Here is a 24,649-nt window from a genome sequence, read left to right on the forward strand (position 1 = left end):
AGGAGCCTCATCCAGAAGTCACAGTCAAGCCCCCATACTTTGGCCTTGAATAAGGATTTCAGTACCAGGCTTACTAACAAAGTGAATGCATATACATTAAAAAATAGATCAAAAGACAAATGAAACTGCCTGCTCAGATAAAGCCCTTTTCAAAAAGTTACAAAGGGGAGGGGAGGAGCAGGCGAGAGGATTTGAAGAAATATCTGTTGAAAGATAAAATAAGCAAGATACTGTGATGAAGAAAGTGAACAATGAAACAGAATCCAGTATAGACAGATCAAGTGAAAGAAAATCATGTTACTATTTACAGTGAAGATCACCCATCTAACATGTATAATTAGAAATTCACATACACAAAGACAAAAGTGACCAATGAATGCTGCTGTAATCAAAAATAATACACCATTGTATATATTTAAAAAAAATATCTAACACTCTCCAAAAATAGGAATAATGGGGCTCATTAATGGAGTCTTCATCTGAACTAAACAAGTTCCCTTTATTCACATTGTAATTTTTCCAAGCCTGCCAAAAGAAACCCTCATGAGAAGTCATCACAGTGCAGCCCCCCCGCCCCACACATCTGTGCCTCACTGAAGTTTAGTTGCAGAAAGGACAATGATACCCAAAGAAACCCACTCACATTTCAAAGATTTCCATTTTCTCCTTAGCTTGTGTTGCTTGGCCTGTATCTGCAAATACAGCACAGCACCTGGGCCTTTCTCTTTACACAAAACAATAGCACACAACATGCCTGCATGCCACTCAGTGCACACACATCTTTGGCTGAAATTAAAATGTTCATTGACTATGTGGGACAACATGCTACAGTGGAAAATGTTGAAGTGCTTTGGAGTGGTGAGCAGAGGTATTAACATTTCCATAGAATTTGTAAGCTCTAAAATATCTGTTTAGATTTTTTTTTTTCTTAACAAAACAAAACACACACACACAAAACAGACTCCAGCAATGGAAGCAAGTTATTTTCTCTTGATTTCTTGGAAGTTCAGTTATAATCCACTGTTATTTGCACGCCAGTATCCCAAGCAGACACTCAGTCAGAGATGGTTGCTATTTTGAACTTGTAATTGGTTAGAGAATCAGATTTCCATCCAAATGACAAGTGACAGGGTTCCTACCTATTCAAAGCCCCAGAAAAGTCAAAAGAATTGTGAAAGTGGCAAATCTACAAAAAAATGAATATGAACAGGGTGCAACTATATTGTCATACCACTAGAAAATTACTAGTTAGTATGTTATTTACTATTTCCAATTCCGATTATACATTAACGGTACCCTGACCATAATAAAGTACTGTCAAGGGTATTCGTGACTGCTAATACTGCACAATTCAATCTCTTTATAGGGAAATTATTCTGGAAAGGCCATAACCTACTGAGCTGGATTGCTTCTGGTCTCTCTGGACTGTAAGCCTACCAGAAATAGTGTGACCTGGAAACCTGTCTCTGAGCAACCGCCAACCCCTTCTGTTGTGTTACAAAGGACAATAAATATTGTTACATTGCACTAGATTTATCCTCATTATGTCTCTTAGGTGCCTTTTTATGCCACATGGAAAAACACTCACCAAGAAAAAGGATGCAAAATGAAGGCAAGAGTCCAATACCTAGCCATGGTTCTTAGTTTGACTTTACTCCCTATGCAGGTTTCTTGGGTTTTGGTTTTCCTTTTTTGTTTGTTTTAAATAAGCAGCCAGGTGTTCTGTAGATTCAGATGTGGGGCAAAGAGAGATGTTAGTACTCAGCATCTCTTAAAGGCTAACTTAAGTATCTAGTTCAAGTCCTACAGGTTTAACTTTTTTATTACAAAAATCAAAAAGTGTGAATAAAGCTCTTCTTCAAAAGGCAGTACTGATCTTAAACTTTTTTCTATCCCTCAAAGCAATTAAGAGTAATTTCATCATTAATGCAAAGCAGAGGTAAACCTATAAGAGGAACTGAAGTACAAAACCCCCCAAATATTATATTTATATATTATTTGTCTCTTATTAAACATGCAATACATCCCAGGCATTTTCTCTCATTATTATTATTCACAAGCAGCCAGAATAACAAATAGTCACCAAATTCACACCTTAAAATAAAAAATAAATAAATAAAAGGAGAGGAGAGAGACAGACAGAACATGTCAGTGAATTACAAAAACAGCTATCTGATCTTGAATCAATTCTTTCACCTGGGGGGGAAAGGAGCCCTTAGTTTCCAAAGCTGTTCACAGCATGCTAGCAATTGTCAGCAACCTTCCTCCACAATAAGCTTTTATAAACACTTTCTTCACCTCTGAAAATCTGTGAGCCATCTATGGTGAAGAAACGACAAGGATAGAAGAAGATAAGCAGTATATGAAGAAGGGCATGGCAGTGTTATAAGCTCTCCTTATACAAGGGTTTTACAAAACTGAGTAAAATATAACTGAAGTTGCATATACACTTCAAGAAATTCTGTAAAATCTAAATAGTAACATATGAAGATAATCAGACTTGTGATTTGCTTCCTGAAGTCAACAACAATTTTACCACTGATATCAGTAGTAGTACGATTGGGGCCAATAAATTACTATTGACACTCCTGAGAGAAACATTCGCAGCAATTGCCCATAGTGGATGGGATAAGAAGCTCTAAAAAAATAAGACCTTACTCTTCCAAGCAACCTGCCCTGAAAAATCAAATATAGTATTTCACTGGTACAAGAAAAAAGCTCTAAGTCATTAAAATACCTACTTCTAAATAACAATCATATTTCCTTTACATTCTTTGGGCTTGAAAAAAATAATTGTATTTTATCAGAAATACTTTTTGGTCTTGAATTCAACTGTTAATTATTTTTCACTATCATACTGAAACATTTCCCCAGGTTGTTCTGAATTTACGCATACAATGTGGGTTTAAATTAGCATATGATCAGTCACCAAAGATGTCAAGTGCATTATCAAGATTAGTCAAGTATGAAATACTATGGAGAGAAAACTATTTCAAAGAAGATGTAAACTGACCTAGTTTTACAGCCTGTTGTTCTGAATTTTGAGGATTTCACTAACGATTATATTTGTTTCATCTTGTCAGAATGACTTGCAGCTTATGAAATGCATTGATCTACTGGTGAGAATTAATTGTAGAACCCAGTGACTTCTGTCAAAGTAATATACTTACTTAAAACCTTTCTATTGTATATCTTTGTTGGTGTGTGTAAAATTAAAATTCAAAACTTAACAAAAATAGATTTCCCTAGGAATCTCAAAGCATGAGCTGGAACTTTTCTTTCTTCTGGAACAATTCTTTCTCATTTTGTATTCCACACTAAATCCAAGGTCAGTTAACAAAATGTATTCTGTGAATAAAAGCATAATTATTGGTGTAATTTGCAGTGCAAATGAAAGAAAATCATTACTGCCTAATTAACAGTACATATGTCAAGAATCCAGTAAGAAAAATAGAAATAAAATAATAATAATTTTAAAATCTAGAAGCTTTTTATCTTCTGCTCTGAACAGAAACCACAAGCGATGTATGTTGCTTAATTTCTTCCATAAATAATTCACGCTAAATTGTGGACATTTTCCACAGCAGACATTTAAATCTCAAGAAGGCTTAGTGCACTAAATAAGAGGTGCTTTATTAATCATTCTCTATTCCTTGAAGCTAAGTTTTAACTATGGTTTCTTGCTGAAGAAAACACATTTTTTACTTTAAAGTTTTGCATGAGAACTTTTAATAACATCTCCTTTAGAATGCATAAGATCCTTTTAGGTACTTTTCTTTAAAATATGCATAGTTTTTAAAAGAGTATTTCCAAAAATTCTTTAAAATACAATATCAGAGTGTTCCAGTGGAAGAGTTGACCCCAGGGGGTTCACTTCTCATGTCATCACTACACCAGGATTCCCAGTTACATCAGTAGCAGCTTAGGAACAAGCATCTGCTTAAGTTCAGGACAGTCAAACGATGACACCGGTTTGCTATTGGTATTGAGGGAGTTGAATGGAAAACTGAACAGCTGATTTTGCAGATGTAGAACCAGTCACCCAAGCTCCACATGTCTGTTGTGCTGCAGAGCGGCTTATTCTCAGTGCTGTGGCTCTACTTACCTGCCCTGTGGTGCCTCGCTCAGAGCTCCTGGTCACCGTAGCACTGCACTCAGCTGTCACCACACCACACATTCACCACAGAGGCAGCTTTCAAAGTTAAGGCAACCCAAATCACTGGCTGTTTCAAGACAAAAACAACAACAATAAATCACAGCTGTAGAACAGTGACACAAAGGACGAGTACAGGCTCCTGTAAAGCCTCAGCAAAAGAAGTATGTTCTGTTAATAATCTTTTACCAAAAAGAGTGTATTCAGGGTAAAATACACAAGTCTTACCAATTTACAAGACCTGTCCCAAAACAGAAAAACTTCAACAACAACAACAAAATCACTGTTTTCAATTATGAAAAATAGTTCTGTAGCTAATATCCGTGACAACTTTTGAAAAATAACATTTTCATTCAATGTTTTGCTTTAGGTATAAGAGAAGTTGCTTATATGTAGAGATACAATTTTAATGAAGATTTCCAAACACCTTAACCAACAGCATGAAGTTCCAGACTAAGCTGATGTAGTAAAACACATAACATGAAGAAAGATACCACTAAGTTACAATGGAAGTGTAGCAGCAAAGAGGTGATATCAAAGATAATTCATTCCTCTCAGTATATGAGTTAGCCAAGGCTTGCTTTGCTATCTCACCAACACTAAGCACCATGAGGACCTGGAACACTATTATCAATTTCCTCATGTAGGTAAATGTTTGGGGATTTTGTCTATTTTTAGGTTCCCCACTCAACACAGTCAAAAGCTTTATTATTGAGAGAGATCATGAAGAAACCAAGGACAACAGAAAGCGCAATAGAACCGTCAGTTCTGAAACAAAATGAAGGGCATTTAAGAACCCCCACCCCAACTTACCACACCAGATGTAACATGCCACAAAGCAGGGGTAGAGAGCAAGCAGAGGGACAGTTTTTTTACAAACTGGCCCAAAGAGACAATATTCCCTGCATGAAATCATAGGGTGGCTCAGGATCATTAAAGCCTTGTCTAGAGATATTGAACTCTTCAGACGACAGGCACAGCATTAGGAATAATTAACTGCATTAACATTCACTACACTGCCAAGCATTGTTCTTCTCCTGGTAAAATGAACTTTGTTTTTTTGCCTTGATTAGCAGCCACAATCAAGGAAAACAAGTCTGAAATTTGCAGACAATTTTCATGCTTGAGGAGAGAGAACTGTCTTATTCGGCAGCACAAGTGCCGTATTATCCTTCACTTCTACAGAAGATGTCAGGATGAGACACACTGTATGTGACAGTTTAAACGCATGCCCTAGGGCTTAAAGCAGCATGGTGCCAAAGTCTAGTGATATTCGCAATCACAGACAGGCTGACCTCAACTGCAAGATTCAGAAAATAGGCTGCATTTCCTAAATTCTGATCTGGACAAGGCCTCTTTATGAAAGATCCTGGGAAGAAACTCATTTTCTTTCTTTTTCTCTTTTTTATTTTTTTTTAATTGCATATTCTGTCAATAAGTTCTCAAAGGCTTGAGAGTAAACTGAAAATTTTCTTGCCTAAATCAGTTGCTTTTCTTTGAATAAAAAATATGTTTTTTAACATTTTTTGAATAGTTTCTATTCAAAATACTTATATGTGAGAATGGACCGGTGACTTGCTCAGACACCATGGAGCAGAGCAAGCACAGGAAGGGATGGCAACTGTTAACCACTATTCAGCCTTCTCCGAAGGGCTTTAGGGAATGGGGATGGATAGAAACGAGAAGGTGAGGCCATCTAAATGATTTAGGGGTGACCTTTACTGATGTTTATGGCAAACACTCTGTGACTTCAGTGGCAGCCAGGTTGCAGTCACAAGGTCTGAGTGCAGAGGGCTGAAGCCCCTGGAACAGCACCCGCCGCAGCAGGTGGTGCTCAGCACTGCTGCAGTGCAGCCCCACTGCTCAGGTTGGGTGTTTGCCAGGTCTGCAGACAGCTCCTCTACCAACATAGCTATTTGGGTTAGGTAGGCTGTCTGGAGCAGCAACATAAGGATGTTTCCCAAGAGAAACAGTGCTATGTTGATAGAAAAATGGCCTTAAATGCCATCGCAGCTCATTCTGTTCACCTGAGCTGTTTAACAGTGGGATCACCAGGAAGACGCACAGTGGTATTAAGGTGGTACAAGCCCCTTAGTGCACTTACAGCTACATAGTTACTGCAGCATGCTCCAGCTATTTTCACTCAAGAGCCAGGTGGTGTCTTTTCCAAGCAAAGCCTTCCTAGCTCAGCCAGCCAGCCATGTCTCGCAGTCAGATGGCTGTAATCAAACACTGCTCATTTTGCTTTGTGTTTTGAAGGGAGCATGGATTAACTCCTCCCTGTGTTTTCCTCGCATCTGTACTTGCCTGGACCTCAAAGAGGGGGGTCTGTACCCACCCACGTTATTTTTGTAAGAGGCATCACATCAGTTCCCACTTGCCAGTGAGTGTGCTGGTACCTGAATCCCATGGCCATTCCCACTGTGGGCTCTCCCTTTGCTAGCTTTAGGTTGGGTATTTGTGAGTGCTTGTTAAGGAATATGATCTGGGACCAGCAAAAGAAAATTTCTCATCATAAATCTGCTACTGTCTGCTCCTCATCTATGAAGGATGTACAACACAGGGAAGAGCTCTTTGCCTTGAAAACAACAGCTCTGGTTACAAAACTTACAAATGTGCAAGTCTCTGCACATGGTTCAACACAGAAAAAATCCATAGAACTACCCTTAGACCAGGTATTAGAGGGGTTTGAAAATCTGAGCTCAGCAGCTGGAGCTTTCTGATTGTGTTCTGCTTCTGTGAACCCCCAGGGCTGTTTCAAACATGTGCCTGTCCAAGCACTGCAGGCACTGGTGTGCAACTGCGTTCTGCAGGTTCCTGCCATGCAAACTTCTGCCCTGGACCGCACTTGTCCTTGGCTGCACAGCTATATGAAATGTGTATTACCAGGGGCTCAGTCCGACACTGCAGCAATGCAACAAAGCCAAAGCGCTCAGCACTTTCCAGAAGAGAGGCATCACTATTCCATTTTACTATTCCATTATTTTAAGACACTGCTGCCGACAGGCTTGGCTACTTCCATGAGCATGTGTGTCGGCTACTCTGAGACAAACAGGCTGCCTGCTCTGCATTCCTTCTGTTCTCACCAGCCTCTGTCTATCATCTGTTTTCCATTTCATTCCTTTACCTCCCATTTTTTAAAAGTATGTGTAGGGTTGAAAAGTATCCACTGGCTTCTTGGTCTCTGCTGCTGGAAGCAGAGTGTTTCTCTTACTTGTTCCAGGGAGCTGGCCAGAAGCAGGCAGCCAGGGTGAGCATCAAGCCAAGAGGTGGGGTTTTAAGGGGTCTGTGAGTTGGTGTTCTTTTTTTTTTTTTTTTCTCCTTATAATCTTTCCCTCCTGCCTTAAGATTTTCCAAGCATACCCAGAGCTACTGGGCCTGGCCGTGACATGTGCTCCTGGTTAGGTTGCAGTGGTCATGCTCGAAGGCTGCTGCAAATCCCTGCACTGGGAATGACTCCCTCCTTCCTGCACTCACCATTGCCCTGAATTCGGTTAAGAAATTTAATTGATTTTAATTAAAATAGCGCAAACTCCTGCATGACGCTCTCAATTCAGTCTAAGAATAGCTTATTTAGATTTACTTTATACTTATGCCTAATTGATTAAACCAAAATAAGCCATTTTCATGCTAAAATCAGTGCACAGGTTTAACCAACCCAGAGCCAGTTTGTCCTTCCAAATGTGTGCAATAACAAAGAGCATACTAAGGCATGCAGTGAGTATTCGCTTGGACTGTGAAACACAACATTAATCTGTCACCCCCTGACCCTGTGCTGTATTGCCAATACGTCAAACATCGTCACTCTGCTTAGCCCAAGCACATTCCAAGCACTGTGCTCTTTGTCAATAACCATTCAAATATTTCTCTGCCAGTAAAGACACAGCATTTTCCTGCCCCCTCCAGCATCAGCAGAGTTTCTTAGCTCTTCATGAAAATTCAAATGAAAAATATCGACAAGTTTTCATTGTTTCTGAGCACACACAAAAAGCAAATCCGTCTGCTTTTTCCTATCTTTGCAATGCAATGCAGTGCTTGTATATTTTTAATTCCACCTTCACATTCAAGTCAGACTTGAAAAACTGAGAACGTGTTTTTATGAGGGCTTTAGGTGAGCAACTTCAGACCATCTTAAGGAGAGCTTAACTGAATTTCTGCAGTCCTACACATGAACTGTGCTATGAAGACTTCAGGATCCTTCAGGACAGAAGATGCTCTGCAAATGGGTGATATTTATCACTGCCAAAATGCACACACGAACATGAAACTGATAGGACAGGTCTGTTACCTACAGGACAGGGCACTGTCCACTTCTGAGGCACAGCTTCTTCCAGGTGATCCTCGCTACACCCTACTGCCTCCTACCAGAGCACAAAGCTAACTCAAGACAGGGGGAAGAGGTTCGTTTTCAGCCTCTCTCTGCTAGAAAGTACTTTTTTTAATGTTAGTGACTGAAAGAAAGAAACAGGCATCGCTCAATACCTTTGCAGGCTGGGGAAGCACCACAGCAATGCCCTGGCAGGACCAAGCCCAGACCCTAGCATACAATGTGCCTCAGCAATCTGCAGGCTGCAGTAGCACATACCCATGGGCAGTTGAATTACCACCTACAAGTATGAGAAATTAAAATGGCAAACAAAGGAAGGGGAATAAGGGAATAGCATCAGCAAAGTATTTGGGGAGAAGGATTTTTCTGGGTCTTTTGGTATTTTTGTTGTTTGGGGAGGGCCGAGGACACATGCAATAGACTAGAGATGTGCAGTGAAACTCATCACGGGCTCTTCGAAATGCAGTCCCGTTATTTCTGGAACATTCTTCCGTAGCCATTTGGTTTTATTCCTGTTCTAGACCCACTCCCATGACGGATGTCTGCAAAAAAGTCATGCTGACTTCACTGAGACATAGCAAGGGTGGAGAGACTTGTGATATTAGACTTTGCTCTGGGATGGAGGCTCTAGTGAATTACTTGCTCTCCTGTCACTATATATAATATTTTCTAAACCAATCATGCAAGGTATTCTGTTCCACAAAGGATTTGCAACTGTAGAGACATTAATTTCCTCAGACCTTTAGCACTCCCCTTGTAAAGGGACTGCTCTTGAACTTTCTCAATACTTGCTACCGCTGCTCTTGCAGTCTGTTCATGGTATTACTAATTTCACAGAGAGAATAAACTAGTGAAAGAAAAGGCACAAATTTCATTTCCCCGACCCCCTTGAATTTTTATTTAAGCTCTCTTAATTCCAGTATCCTATTTCTCTCAGGAAGCTTCTTTTCATCTTTTTGTACAGTTTCACCAAGCAGAAAACATATCACAACAGCTCCAGTGGCTCTGCCTCACACACTGCCCTGGAGTTTGCAGCCCCAGAATAACTTCTGACTAGCCATGATTTATCTGGCTGGTCAGAGGTTACTGTACATAGAAATGCAATTTCTTCCTCGCACCCGCTCTATCCTTCTTTGGCAACTCCAAGTGTCATCAACAATCTGCCGTGTGCCATTTTATGGCCTTTCCTCCAGTATTTTATTCAACTGATATCCCTTTTGCTGAGAAATGCTGCCTAGAAAAGGCTAGAGCCCTTTTCTCACTATATATTTAATTAGTGTAACTGCTGATTTATGTACTAAAGAGCTGAAGATTCATCCACAATAGTTCTGCCCTTGCAATACTGTCAACGTATACCTCAGCTTGACATTTGAAGAAAATGTCTCTATTCCTGGCTGCATTCAGGTCTGGGATGATGCTCCTGTCTGGAAATTAGTGTTCAAAAATTATCTGCTTTATCCATTGTTTCCCAATTTCATGTTAGATTAAATGCCTCAAAGCTTTTTCATTAGGATTTTGAGTTCAGTGCTTTGATGCCCCACTTGAGCCTGGCAACTGACAATCTCAAAGTCTCCTTAATTCTGCCAAAATAAATGAATTTGTCCATCTCCTGATGTTGTTTTAAATAGAAGGCAGGAAATCTATGTGACTAAAAAAGCCTTTACTTTCTTTGCAAATTTGTTGCTATGCTGCTTCATCTCTTGTGTTTTGATTGAGGCCCCACAATACCTCACAGCACTGCGCTCAGACTGCACCGTTACCTTCTTCCGGCTGCTTGCTAGTTAAACCTGGGTGGGGGAAGTCTGCAACATATCTGAGTCTAGTTAGACTGAGAGAAAACATATAATTTTCTTTCTTTTTAATTACTTGTTTAGGACATTGGCAGTGACGATGACAAATTATCATCCTTTACTTCATCTTATTAGGCAACGGCTGTGCTGCTCTTTCTACTATGAACTTTTGCAAATATTTCTATCACCAGCCGGCGGTTTTAAAGATTAACTGAAATAGAGAAAACTAAGAGGACATAAGACATAGAGTAGTTTTCATTAAATAATTTTAATTAGGAAAGTCTTGAGGATTTTCAGATTACATAGGAGAAAGTTTCACCCACTAACACTGCTACTCTATTAGCTATGGCCTAGACCTGTGCTCCTAGAGGTAATGGGAAGTTTTAGTTATTTTCAGTGTGAGCATGATGGGGCTCAGTATAGCCAAGAATGCAGCACTGACCTATGATCAAAGGGCAGTTCAGAGTAAGGAAAGTCATTTCCTCCAAAGGAAGAAGATAAAGCTTCCATCCATTTTTCTTATTAGGAGCACTAAAGTACTCCAAACCCTGATTTATGGCATTCAAGATTTACGGCACTCAAAAATCCTGTGTGCTCAGGTGCCTTTTTTGAGTCCCTTTTTCCCCTATTTGATAAAAAACCAATGTTTGATTATCATCTGTAGCACATTAGTATGCCAACATTCATCAAATTAGGCCACTAGATACACTCAGCTCATTTCCAAAATGTTTCCGGCTTGGGTTGCTTAGTACTTTCACCAAAGCAGATGCACAATTACATCTTTAGAAGGCTAATTTGTAAGTACAAAGGACTGAAAATATTGGCCTAACAACAAGTCAAGAACAATATTCCCTGTCAGTTAGAACTAGTTGAGTAAGAATGAAGGCAGCAAAAAGAAGTCAGCCAGCCAATGATCGCATTAAAGAACATCATCCTGTTACAGGGACACTTGATGGGAGAAACAGAAACAGGCTCTGAGCACTGCTAATCCATTGAAGAAACAACAATAGACAATTCTAGCACTGAACATTATTTTTAAAAGATTTAAAGTCAAACAATTACTTTACAGGCATGCTTTAATCTGACATATAATTTACAAAATACCTTCCAAGGCAATACATAGTATTTTCTCTAAATCTCTCTAGGAAAAAAAAAAAAAAAAAAACAGATCCACCTACATAGTATTGGGCACAATTTGGCATTAGGTTAAGAGATTAAGCAGGAACATGAACATACGAAATCTTATAAAAATGATTAATTTCATAGGGCCCAGCATTTATATTAACTTTTACCTAGAGTAACATCAATAAATATATTCAGCAATTCCTACAGCAACAAATCTACTCAGACAGATTTCTCTATCGAAAACTCCAAAGAATGCAATGAATTGATGTCCGGTGCTCCCACTGAGTGCTCACACTTCTATCCTGGTTATGGAGGTGTCAAGGGGTATAGAGTCTCTTTTAGAAGATTAGCAGCAGACCCATACTAAACTCATTACTATCTTTATTACTAACTGTCATGGAAACGCTTGTCTAGCATTTGCCCTGCTTCTTCCTCTCTGTTGTTTTTGGTCGTTAGCTCAAACTCATGCAGTTCAGACTGCCTGAGGAAAAGGGTGCAGATCCATACAACACGCTATCCAAACCTTTTGCTATGTTCACAGATAATAACTTCAGATTAACATTAAACACATGATACATTGGCTCGCATTACATTACTTCAACTGTAGCATGTCACATTATGTCAGCCAAGGTCAACATTCAATGTGACATGATATGATCTAACATGATGCAGGGTTATTGCCTCCTGTGTGAGGAATCTCAGGCTAAGAAACAGAAACAGAACAAGCAGATGCACATAACAGATCACTTTAAAATACTCCTGGGAAAAAAGAATCAGTATTAAATGCATTGCATATTTTGCCAGTATTCTCCTTACTGGACTCAGCTGGGCCTCCAAGCTACCATGATGTGTTTTTTTCTTTCTTTTATTTAAGCAAGACCCAAGGGCTACTGAGTAAGTCAGACTGGTACTAGGACCTCACCACAGGAGGAATTTCAACTAATTCAGCGGAATTCACAAGCTGTGATCACTCTACTAATACTTTCTGCTCTCCTAAACTTCAGTGACCTCTGTTTCATGAATAATGTGAGTGACACTACTGAAAGTCCTGGAGGAGCCTGATCACGCTGAGTGATGTGGGGTTTTTGGCCTGCAGAGTAACAAGCCATAGGAAAGAAACGTTTAGCTGCTGTACCGGACTCAAAATGTATCAGAGGAGTATAAAACTTTAAAAGGACCAGTAAGTCTTCAAGGAGTTTAACTTGTTTTCACACACTGTATAGCTTCCAAGTTGCAAGCTCTGTTCGCTCCTCTGCTGCTCCTGCAGAACTGCATCTGTGCTTTGAGGACAGAGCAAGACCAAAGTTAAACTCAGCCATACGAGTCAAGGTGGCTGATTGTACTCATGCAATTCTGTTGTGTGGCTATAACCTCAATTTACTCTTTGAGCCTACTATAAGCATAGCCCATATGTGAAGTATAAGGATGATACTCAAGCAGCTTTACTCACACAAAAGCCAGCCAGATTCCCAAAGAAAAAAAAGATAGGAAATTCTTGTATTAAACATTTAGTTTTAAATTAGAAGTAATAAACTCTCATAAATTACAATAGAGTTATCAGTGGCCACTGAGATCATTTAGTATCTGGCAAAACAAAAATGTACAGTTTCAAGAACCCATCCTGTCCCTGATATAACATAAGGACGTATCATTTTTAGAACAAAGGCTAAGCTAATCATATCTGACTTCACATTTCTCTATTTTCTGTTTGCCTTTGTAAACATGAAGGTAATGTTTTGCTTTTTAGTATTCTGTGACAACAGAAAACACAAGCATTATTTTATTAACCTTTAAATGCAATTTGGTTGTTCTCTTTCCATTTCAGCTCTGGAGCTTTGATGTCTGAGTGACATTGGATATACCTTAAGGGCTCAAAAAAAAGTTCAATAAGCTTCATAGCCTCAGCATAAAATACAGAACAGGGAGAGAGAAATAAATAAATAAGTACACACACACATATTTTCCTCTTTTATGACTTTGAAAAGCCACAGCTGTCATTTGGTTCCTCGCTTTTTCCTCGGGCTAAAGATCATCCGATGAGATAGGAATAAGCACGGTACAATCCTTAGATTGGATGCAGAGAAGCCAGTATTTTTACCTAGTCAGCTAGCATGGCTTTAAAAAAAAAAAAAATCCAAGTCATCTCCTTAGCACTTAGCTATATCCTCAGATATACCCACAGAACTGTTCCCCAAACTCAGGAAATGCTGACATTAGCACTTACTGCACCAGCCACCTCCTACCTTTGTGTACTCTCCAGAACCCAACAATAAACTGGAATCTTAAACCCTGATTTTCCAAAACTTTGTCAATTTTCCAAAATCCAAAACCAAAGCAAACATTAATTTAGGCCAGAAAAATCAGTCCTTGGAGTAAAACATAAGGGGCTTCATTTTCCTAAGACACTTTCAGCACCACAGTCCCAAACTTTAATCCTAAATCTAACCCTACAATAGCCCTAAGACAACCTACCACTACAGAAAACAGAACATAGGTATAGACTTCGGTTCACAGCAGCCTCTTTTAACTCTGCAAGTAATAAGCTGGATTCCTGACCCCTTCAATAACTAGTCCCTAAAAAAAATCCCCAAAGTTTCAATTCAGAAGTACTCTTTAAACCTTTTTACTCTCTCACCCTGAGTCCCATCTTAAACCCAACCTTTGCTGTAGCAAACACATGCAGAGAAACAAAAAGTTATCAGTGTATAAGGAATACCTTGAGGATCAGCCTGTAAAGTAAAAAAGAAGAGGGCATTGCCTTGTATCAGCATCAGATCTCTTTCAACTTTGTGTGTTTGTAGGATCCAGCACTACACTGGGTTCTGTGAAATGGCTGCTAGACCAAAGCTATCTTTGTGCACAACACACAGAAAAGACACACAGGATAGCAGGTGTCACTGCAGAAGTGGCAGTTCCCCATCTCTTTAAATCAAAGCTGCATCACCTAGTTCAAAATATGAAACCATTCAAGTATGTTTAAACCTTAGTTTAGAAATAAGAGAGTGAGCTTGTATTGCGTTACCTGAATGCACTGACTCCTTTTCTTAGTCAATGACTTGCTTGCATTGACTTGAAAAATGTTTTTTCACTTAGATCCTGCCCTTATCAAAACAGAGCAAAATTACACATTGCTTGTACGACTCTGTCATTTGTCAGCGAGCAAAGGCAGAAAGCAAGGCAACAGGGTGATGTAGTGACTATAACTAATGCTGCTAAACATCACAACTTTTTTTAGCAAGTCTGGCTTCTCTCTCCAGTAAACAAGAGGCACTAACTGAGCTTGGTGACAATGAAGAAAAATCTGCTTCTTTGCGGACGTGGGTGTATTTCACTGTCAGAATTATGGGAGACCCAGTAACAGTGTGGTGTTCTGATTTAAACTAAAGGCAATTCTCTCCAGAGAGCTGGTAAATTCCCAAGCACAATATGCCTGTGCAAAAGCTAATGTAAAGTACAGTTCATTTTCTTCCAAGGGATTATAGAAAGGAAACGGACATTTACATTTCAATTCCACAATAATATTCACTGCAAGTCTTCGCTCTCTTGAAAATAAACCTGACAAAAAGACACCACTTTTTTTTTACTTTTTTTTTTTTTCAAGGCTTCCGCCAGATCTAAGCTGGCTATGATTTTGAAAGAGCACACTGAACCTCTAGAATCACTGTGTAAAAATCGGGACTACAAAATACTGTTCAGGAAAACCACAGAGCTACAACAAGAAGTCAGATGAAAATGGAAAAAGACACAGTATAGAAAAGCTGCAACAAAAGGCAAAAATGGCCAAAAGCACCAGCCATCCTAGAGGGAAAAAAACCCTGTGGTCATCCTGCCTGCATTGTTAATTGGGTAGGGCAGTGTCAGTGCAGAAGTGAATAGGAACATCACTGTTAAGTGCCTGCCTGAACAATTTAGCATACTTCAAATATTCAAAATCCATTTCACTTTGAATTAAGAGCATTTTTTAACCTGCAGAAGGTTTCAAGAAGGGATGAATAATCATGGCACACTTTGCCTGCACATACGGCTCACACACCATATACCCTAAATCTCTGTATTTTCTCATCTGTCAATCTTTATTATAAAAATTCCCACTCAGGCTGAACACCTGTCTTCTGAGACCTCGTCTGCTCAAAGCATTGATTCCCCAGTTGAAGCCAGGCTTCTGCTGAAGATGTCATCATCATCTGTGCACCAAACTGCAATGTCACATGCAAAGGATTATAACTTTATGTAGAAGACCTGAAGATGGCATAGATATGTTTTTAAGGATAGAAAATTTCTTTCCACATAAATACACCAAGTGAATGAACAGTAAACACAGACAGATGCAGATGATTTAAGCTAGTACACATAGAAGAATTTCAAAATAGACTTGTTTTTCAAAACTACCATGGAAAATGATCAATTTTTTAAATAAAATGCCTGGAAAACATACCTTACTGAGGGCAAAATTTAAAATCAGGTTTTTAGGTTACATGGAAAGAAAATACAAGAGAAAATAAAAAGTAAAACAGGAGATTATGTGTGGTTCAGATGAAGCTAATCTTGATGTCAAATTGGATGAGGTTATTGGAAAACAAATAATGATATTTTAATCTTGTGGAAGTTGGGGTCCTGTGCTGTCTTTTCAGCCACTAATTGTGCTAAGAAATTTTGATATTAGTTTGACTGATATTTGATATAATGATCTTCAAAGCAAGAAAAAATCTGTCTTAACCAATGCTGCTTAAGTAAAGGCAGCATAGTCAAAGGATAAGCTGCAATGCAGTGACAACCTCTGGGTTATTTCACCTAATGAGGACTATCCCATGGCAGCAACTAGCCTGTAAGGGGTTGCAGCATTCTGTTATGTCAAGAGCACCATCTTGCTGGCCATGAAGCGGAAAAACTGAAGCAACACCGTGAACAAGCCTTAGATTGGCAAAGGGAGGGAGAAATGGGGGATTCCAAGAATTGGATTAGCTTTTACTTTTGTATCGCCAGGATAGACGTATAAGCAGAAAAACAGAAATTGGGTAAACTCTGCCAAAAAGCATCCTGCCCTAGTAGCAATCTGCACAGTAAACTTGACACTCCTGCTTCATCATACATTTTCCAATTCCAGTATCATTAAACAGTAATTGTTCTGCTCTACTTCCTGTTTCGAAAAATGCTGCATTTTGCTCTGCCTTCCTAACAGCCTCTTGAGTCATTTAAGTTTTAATCCTCTCACAACAAACGGCTATGAGAGGGAACCTTGCTGAACTCTCTAAATTCATTTCAGGACTTTGAAGATGCCACCATTTTTATTAGTTCACCATTATTGTAGCTGCCACTTCCAAATGCCTCAGAATGCCTCCTTAAAAAAGGGGAAGTACTAAAATGAAAATTTTCAAAAGGATTCAAAGCTCCTATTGTGGTTGCTGGATACAGCCAGCTACCACATTTAAGTGGCTAAGGAAAAGCAGAGAGCTCTTTTAAGAGCATGACCGTGAATGACTTATTCCCATCGATGTCTGTGCCAGAAATGAGAACAGACCATGCATCCACAATAGTGAAAGGACCACCTTTAAACTCATCTCACAGCCCATACAAGCTAGGGAGCAGAAATAACAGGTTGTAACATCCCAGCATATTTTCTCTGCAGGATATATGTAAAGCTACAGAACATAGTTTTTACCATCCAGGTCCAAAAACATCAAGTGAGGGCATGCAAATTCAGGAAAGGGCAATGTTGTAGTTTATAGAAAACAAAATATGCGATATATTCAGAGGTGGGAAAGAGACAGGTAGGAGGTGGTGAGAAAACGACACAATAAAAGTAAGACTGAGCAAGTAAAACATAGTTCTGATAAGATAGGGAGGCAAGAGAAATAGTCAATATCCATTTGAGTAAGCAATCTTCCCCTGGCTACCTCAGTGTTCAAATACTCCCTATATGCTCCAGTTGCATTTGGTATGTTCTGGTGCTATAAAGCGTGCTCCCTGATCTATGGTACATGTACTTTCCTACTGAAATCTGCTGTGTACATGAAGGACTGCACTTCTTTGCTGCACTTAATGAAAAATGGCTTTTGGTAAATCTGATGCGGCAAAAATTAAAGAATTGGGCACAACAACTGGAGGAAAAGCGGTGGCATTACACAGCCAGTACCCCTCTTGCTGTTCCACCCATGTTTCAGAAACGTAACCAGAACAGAAAGCAATATAGCAGCTTTTTTGCTGTCATCACATTCAGGATGTTGATAAGCACCTTGCAGCAACACTATCTCCACAAATATGCTGTTTTGTAGCCATCTTCTCCCAGCAATGCTGGGCAACAGGCACAGGTCACCATGGCTCATCGTTGAGGGAGTGACTGTCGATCCACCCAGAACAAGCTCTATGCCTAGTGACACATTCACTGATGACCTTGCCAGCAGTTAGAGCCCTCACCAATTCAACGAAGTCAAGCTGGACTTGCTGCCAAGAGGCCTGTTTCACTCGCTTCAGCAGTAACATCTAATTGTGGGACTAACCACACGCAGCGGACATGCACGGCCTGCTGCTCACTCCCACCCTCTCAGCTCCTGACTGGTGACGAGGAAGAGGCACAAAAAGCCTGTGTGGTGAAGGCCTCTCTGCACAAAGGACCTTCCCTCCAGGACTGGGTGTCCCTGGAGGTGACCTGGCACCCTTCGGTCAGCGTTTCTTTCCCACAGCTCCCCAGGGCGGTATTTAGCTGGTTACAAGTAGATATTCTTGGCAATAGTTATCAAGTCCAGCTTTTCTCAGAAGCAAGCAGGCAGTTCCTAAACCAAACTGTTAGCAGCCAAATACCTCTTGAGTTTGCCAATCTGCACATTCAGCAATTGTAGACGTGTTTCTCCAGCATCCATGTGCATTGGGTGTCCTTGCCCAGGTTTTGGCAGCAGGGGGTTGGCCTCCTTGAGAAGAGGCCAGGGCTGCCACATGCTGGGCACAGCCGCTTCTGGCCGGTTTGGGCAGGCTCCATAGCTGCCCAACACGGCACAGCTGAGCCCACTAGGGGCCTCTGTGGAAACCTGCTTGAGGAAAGGCAGCACAGCCGTGAGGGGCGAGGAGAAAGTGTGGGCAGCAGCCCACTCAGGCAGGAGGAGGTGCTCCAAGGGCTGGAGCAGAGGTTCCTCTGCAGAGCCCACACTGGAGCAGGTTTATCCTGAGGGACTGCAGCCCATGGAGAGGACCCACGCTGGAGCAGGAGTGAAGTGTGAAGAGGACAGAGCAGAGGAGAGAACTGCTATAGACTGATTGCAAACCCTCACTGCCCACCCCTGAACCACTTGGAGGTGGGGCAGGATGAAGGAACAAAGTTGAACCTGGGAAAAAGGGTATGGGGAGATGTTTTGGTGTTTGTTTCTCGCCATCCAACTCTATCTACCTTAATTGACAATTTTTATTTTTACAAACTGAGGCTGTTCTGGCAATGATGGTTGCTGGTAAGTGATATCCCTGCCTTTATCTTGGCCCACAAACTTTTCCATCTTACTTTCTTCCCTTAAGATCTCTGTTTTCCTAAACACTTATCACAGTCGTGAATAAGAGCATTTCCAATTGCTAATACTGTATTTTTTCACCAGTATCTCTAGTTGTTTCAGATATAATCCCAGGTTTTAAAACCCCCGGTTTTATGAAGGAAGACTGCCCCAGCAAGCAATTTTATTCTCTGAACATCCACCACCTGGACAAAGCTCATTCACTTTGCAATTACAAGTCAAATTTAACTGTGAGGTAGAAAACACCTTCAAAAGGATTAACACAATTGTGAAAAACATATCTTTATTCAGAAAACAGGCTATCTGGATAAGAGTTCTCAGATGAAGGACTTCCCTAACTTTGGGCTAGCCACAGCAGGGTGGGTCCTCAAGAGGCAGACAGAGGCAGACCAGTTTCTGGCCAGCCTGGAAGGTATGGGATGCTGGGACAGCCAGCAGGGCTCTGGGAAAACTGTGGCTGAGCATTGCAGGTTATGGGGGATGGCCCCAGTGAACATGAAAGGGGCAGTGATTTGTTAGGCCAACCGAGAGGATATGTACAGGAAGAATATTTTGGAAAAGTCCTGAAAGAGAGGGAGAGAGACCACCAGGATGCAATAAAGTGTGAGGGAAACTGTGAGAGGCCTCCAAGTCCTGCAGGCAGGAGTATGGTTATGGGAAGGAGGGTCTATCTCCCGTCACCTTCCAATGCCTTTTCCCTCCTGCAACCCACCTGTGAGTCCCCTCTCTCCTGCCACCTTCTTGGGTCAGTGGGCATAAGAGGAGGCAATGAGGCAAAGTGCTGCTTGTACAGGACAGAAGAGGAAAGGAAGGGCAGCAGAAAGGGAAGGGTTTTCTCTCCCTGGTGTATGCTGATGGGGAAGGTGATAGCAACTGCTTCAGAGAGGCGCTGCTGTTGGTGCAGTAAAACTGCTCCCCACCTTGCCACTCCTTCCATCCCTTCCCTGTGCAGTCAGGAGGGAGAAGTGCTGCACAAGCCAAAAAAGCTGATCTCCATCTCCTCAGCCCCAGGCAGACCCAGCAGGCAGCTGCAGGCTGATGAAGTAGGCAGTAGCTTGTTCTTCCCAAGCCCAGAGCTGGCTCTGCTGCTTTCCTCTTGGAAAGCAAATGAAAATGCCGAAGTGTTAGCAATTAAAATGATGCAATACGTGACACAGTCAGAAATAACCTAGCAATTGGGTGCTTACATGGTGTGCTGCAGATAAGCCTCTGCTGGTAATACTTGAACTTTTACATCTCTCACTGAGATATTTACCACAATGCCTATTTTGTTCTCTGCTCTTAAAATCTGTAGGTTCAGTTAGTCTTATCACTGACCGTGGGAATCCTGTGTGGACAGAGGGGATTTGCCAAATACAGGAATAGTGTAACTTGTGTTTGAAGATATATTATTGTTGTTGTTGTTTTTTTTCATTAATCTTGGAAGTTATGCAATAATATTACAAACTGAGCCACCCCAAACAGCATGGTAAGGTGAACTAGAAGAACAGAGACCCAAACTGGATAATCTCAAGCTATTTCAAGAACTTGTCTCCACCACAAAGAATATTAGCACAACATTTAAACCATTTGGGGCTCTGAGAGAAGGCAAGAAGTTCAGTGGAGTGCTCGCCACAAGCCAAGCTGATGATAAAGTGCAATGTGAGTCACTGATGGAGACAAGAGGCTGAGCAGGTACGGCACCCAACAGAACAGGAGAGTCAGGTGCTCTTGCAGACAGAGCCGCGCTGCGTGACGTGGGGTAGGCAGCTCTTCCCTGCAATACCAGGTGTGTCTCACCGTACAGGGTGGATCCAAGCAGAGAAACATGACTCAATCTCTGCCCACCTCCTTCACAGCTAGTTCAGATCCTAAAAGCAACAGAGTCATGTTAGCATGATGCTTCTGCCTGGGCATGGCTAATCAGTCTTCCTGAGTATTTTGCAACATAGCTGTTCACTGTTCCACAAGAACCAGTCATACAGATATATCTTCTTGTCCCCTTATTCTGCCTTCCTGGTTTAAGTCTGAAGTACCTTCAGACAGGGACCACTGGACTGTTCAAGCACGCCAGGTCCCAGACTCAGGTCTACTGCCAAGCCAAACTTGGCTTGTCTACTGGACAAGCCAAACTGTAACAGGCAGTCAGGACTCCAACAGCACTAGGAGCAGAAGAGGCTGAATGAAGGTTTCTCAGCCTGAGTACAGTTAAAGTTACATAACCCCAAAGTTACTAAAAGGTCGAGAATGATGCAATTGTAAAAAGTGTAAAAACCTTCAGATCTGCACATGAATGTACAATTATGCACCAGAGAAGCTGATGGCTGAGTAGGTGTCTATGTGCTATATAACAAGCACTTGATTTCTGCTAGAGTAGCCCACATAAAAATAGATACAAGTTCCCCCAGGTCATATTTACTTGTGTTCCCACTTCAAATAAAACACCCACAACAGCTATTTTGGGGAACAATTTATCTGTATGTATTTGGTGTCCTACTACTACTCCATGCTTAGAAATCTTGGCAATACCTCCCAGTCAAAACAGTTACAGGTCTTACCCAGAATTTTTTTTTCTCATGCAGATAAGGCTTACTCATGCTCAGTACTCACATGGATTTGAATGACATTTATATGAGTTAAGGTTCGCAAGAAAGGATCTTAAATGTGGTGATGGAGCAGTCAGTATTTTCATACCTAATTAAATTAATTTGGAAAGGTAAATTTATGAATAGGATTAGACTATTATTAATAGAGCAGATTGGCAATGGAAGCATATCCTTTTAATTATCAAGGAGCTTTTGGATAGGATTTAGTCACAGTAGAAATTCTGTACTTTGATATATTGCATGCTGTCAGGGTGATTTTTGCTTTTTCTTTGCCTAGGTCAACCAACTACATACCATGCCTCTAGCAAAAAGTAGCCATTGAACTGATCGCTCCTTAAATTTCATTTCCCAGTCACACTTAATAACTGTCTATCCCCAAATCCCTGCAAGGGACAGGAGAGTATCACAGTGATACAGAGCTCACATCAATTTCTGTGACACTGACTTGGGTACTGCTGGCATTAGAAATGCTCCACTTTCAGATGGTCTCCCTACAAGCCCAGAATACAGTTTAGGGAATGTAAGATTAATTAAGGGAAATCTAGGGAACTGGGACTCTTTGCTTCTTATTCAGGCACTTTCTGTTTTTTGTTTTTTGTTTTTTTTTTGTTGTTTTTTTAAAGGTCTAACTTCAAACACAAGTATATGATATTTTTAAGAAGAAACTGGGAAAGAGGCTTTACTGCTAGATGCACTCAAAACTTACATTACAGGTGCTTCCTTCAATTCTACAAAACAGATTTTGATTAATCCAGTCACACACACACTGCTTAGATTCAGCTCTTTCCAAAACGAAGTAAATTTAACACTACACAGCTTGCAGGCAGTCTTCAATGCATTTTAGCAAGCCTGATTATTAGGAAAAGTGAGTGATCCTTTTCATAGTCCTGAGCAGTGGACAATGCACAGTGGAATTTGGTAAGGAGAAAGTGGTGGCTTTGAACTGGATTTTCTCCCTGTTGGTTTCTAAGAAAACATATTTTAATTATTTAAAAATATCTATCAATTGAAGTAGAAAATATTGAATATCTTGTTCTAATGTCATAATAGTGACTTTGCTACAGAAAGAAACAGTGAGTCAAGTGTGTCCAGCAAGCCCTGGACGGTCTTCAAACAAGTTTGTTGGCTCCTGAACATTATGATGTTAATACAGCTGTATTAGCCTGTTCACATTAATAAACACGTGTGGGAAGGTTTAAGTCTCTGCCTGGCAAAGTAGTTCTGTCTCTTTGGTTTCCAGTGGGACATTGTCTTAGGCTCAGTTCTGAAAAGAGATCAAAGTTTGTGAGAGCCTCAACGTAGGCGTTCAGTGCCTGCTGGTGGGCTGTGCTTCCAGCTTCTGTTGCAGAGAAAAGACATCTTGCAAAGAATTGACACTGTATTTCATTGATGTCATTTGTAATCCCTTTTTAACAGATTAAAATTATGGGCTGCCTGGTTTTCAAACACAGCATCATCCGATTTGCATGGTCCAGGTCCTCTTCCACAATGAATGATGGGCTCAGTAAGTGATATTTACCAGTCCGTCATGCCACTGCACTGCAGCTAATATGCACTGAACCTTCAGCAAGTCAGTGTGGAATTATTTCTCAGAAGCAATCAACATTCATTTGACTCTTTTCCTATTTTACCTCTGCATCTCTGACTGCAGCGATTTCACATCAGGAGAAACAGGCAAACCCTTGAGCGCTCTCAGCAAACATCAAAATGTGAACTGCTAAAAGTCTATAGGGAGACTGCCAAAGGCACCAAATTGCAGCCAGGAATTTAACTTTCACTGATGATACTTCATCTAGAAGTCAGCAAGCACAGGATAACTTCACTGGTATTTTTATCTTTAAAAATCTCTCCCTGTGGCCAGTTACATGTGTCTGAACTTTTGCATTGTAAAACCAAGTGCCATTCTAAAGCATACGGCCATATAAACACTTGCACAGGTCACACGGACTCACAACATCTATCAAATGACTATTTTTGTCCTCCAAGAGTCCTGAGGGCTTTCAACTGCCGAAATTAACCCTCAGCCTTCAGTGTGCTCCAGTATTACAGTGCTCCACAGCATCTAAGACAACACCACTATCTATGTTTCTTAAAATAGAAACGACTTAGAATGCGATACTGAGGTTTTAAAAAGACCACTTCAGAATCCACATCATAGCCATTCCTCCTGACAATGTGAGTGCAATACATAAGAAAGAAGCCACCACAACTCTGCTGATGCTGACATCTGCCTGAAGGATCTGTGGATCCTGTATCGCACTGAAAGTGACATTTAGGTAGATAAATGTATGTCTTTAAGTTTTACTTGTTTGTACACACACAGGTAATTTATGCACAGTACTCCCACATAAAGACTTCCCTTTGGAACCAAAACGTTATGAATAAAACTACTGTTTCAATGTCAGCAGAGCCAGTTGCTTCCCTACAATATCGAACATATTGAATCTAGTCTGAGGCATCACCTGTGCCCGTGCCTGTGCCATGAGCAGTGGGCACAGCCCCAGGCACCTGTAGCACAGCCCTGATGCAGCCCGAGGTCTGGCAGCCACAGTGCAGATGCCTCCCTGTCTTCAGGCAATTCCCCAAGCAGGGGACAGGCAGTGTGCTCCCCTGTGCAATACAGCTAGCGACATTCCCCGCAGAAGGGAACTTTTTAAGCGATCTCTTCTAAATAATCAGTGCTTCATTTACATAATTTCAGAACACAGTTGAGCCTGAAAGCACCATCTCTGTGGCTCCAAGACTCTTTGCTCAGCACTGGCTGCAAGTGCTGCTGGGCATCCCCCGCCACGTCAGCCCCAGTGAACCGACAAGGAGCCTGAAGGCCTGGGAGCCATAAGACAGCAAGAATCCACAGAACTTGGGAATCTCAGATCCTGTACTTCCACTTGTGTGGCACACTGCCCAGAAGCCCTCAAAGCACCCATGGCATATGCGAGGTTTTCAGGGATCTCTGGATGCATCCAGCATGTCAAGGCTATCCTAGAGCCACAGACCTCACAGCTCACCGGGAGCCATGAAATCAGTCATGAAGCCTGTCAGAACGCATCTCATGAAAGTCACTAAAACTGATGTTTTTGCAAAATAATTTAGTATCAATGAATCTGCCTTTTCTGATGGAAAAATATTTTGTCAGAAAGCTCCCAGCTAGCTCCAGTCTGTAGCTCCCTCAGGCA

The 24,649-nt window shown here is 41.0% G+C and overlaps 1 long non-coding RNA gene across 8 annotated transcripts in view; it reads right to left on the reverse strand.

The window, feature by feature from the left end:
* LOC310904870 overlaps positions 1-24,649 on the reverse strand; it is a 140,313-nt gene that overhangs the window by 45,258 nt on the left and 70,406 nt on the right. For all 8 annotated transcript variants that reach the window (XR_014588657.1, XR_014588658.1, XR_014588659.1 and 5 more), the window contains one exon: positions 4,106-4,223. This is a non-coding gene — a long non-coding RNA (uncharacterized lncRNA). The remainder of the gene's footprint in view (positions 1-4,105; positions 4,224-24,649) is intronic.

The sequence above is a fragment of the Anser anser genome (genome assembly GCF_964211835.1).
Source record: "Anser anser genome assembly, chromosome: 10".
NCBI classification, from domain to species: Eukaryota; Metazoa; Chordata; class Aves; order Anseriformes; family Anatidae; genus Anser; species Anser anser.